This window comes from Hibiscus syriacus, unplaced genomic scaffold, assembly GCF_006381635.1.
Source record: "Hibiscus syriacus cultivar Baekdansim isolate YM2019G1 unplaced genomic scaffold, ASM638163v2 tig00116975_pilon, whole genome shotgun sequence".
NCBI lineage: Eukaryota > Viridiplantae > Streptophyta > Magnoliopsida > Malvales > Malvaceae > Hibiscus > Hibiscus syriacus.
The window spans coordinates 1,734,488-1,735,265 of record NW_024063499.1 but is presented as its reverse complement, the minus strand read 5'-3'; the positions used below and the strand labels follow the sequence as shown (position 1 = coordinate 1,735,265).

Genomic DNA, 778 nt, shown 5'->3' with positions numbered 1-778 from the left:
GTGACCAAAAAATAAACATTTATAAACAAGAGTGATCATTTAGAGCATTTAACCAAAAGGTTTTTTGAAGGATATTTTAAATCTGTAATGATCTTCATGGATTTAGATAAGGGGTTTTGATTCTTTTTCATGGTGCTACTAAATTTGTTTCTTTTGCTTATGACGTTTATCTGCAAGATGTAATAAAAGAAAAATCTGTTTGACTTTTGAACGTAGTAAATGAATAAACAGATTCTAAGTATCATCGAATACAATGAAACTTAGGTGAATCAGATCATACTGTTTTTAAACAAATTTAACAAATACCATTACGTAATTCATTCAATGTACAAATCTATACGACAGTGTATTAAATATGAAGCTTAAAACTTCAGATAATAATGTCTATCTGGATATATATCAGTCATAGGTAGAAGGGACCCTTCCTGAAAGCCGATCTGCAACCTTACACTTTATTATGGACTAAAACAGTAATTATCCCTCCAAAAGGTGGATTTTGAACCCGACGTGAATCGAACACGCAACCTTCTGATCTGGAGTCAGACGCGCTACCATTGCGCCACGGATCCTTTGCTACATCTTTGAGGATGTGATATTTTAGAGGGATGAAAACCGTAATTAGTCCATAAAAGAGCCAAGGGATATGGGGTTGAACCCGACGTGAATCGAACACGAAACCTTCTGAACTAGAATCAGACGCGCTACCATTGCGCCACCAGAATTTTTGGATATGATAATTAGAGTTTAACTTTTATATATGATATTATTTTTTATTTAT

At 33.7% G+C, this 778-nt stretch overlaps 1 non-coding gene across 1 annotated transcript; it reads right to left on the bottom strand.

The window, feature by feature from the left end:
- Positions 1-497: 497 nt before the first annotated feature.
- Positions 498-569, bottom strand: TRNAW-CCA. Its single transcript has one exon. It is a non-coding gene; the product is annotated as a tRNA-Trp (tRNA).
- Positions 570-778: the final 209 nt, after the last annotated feature.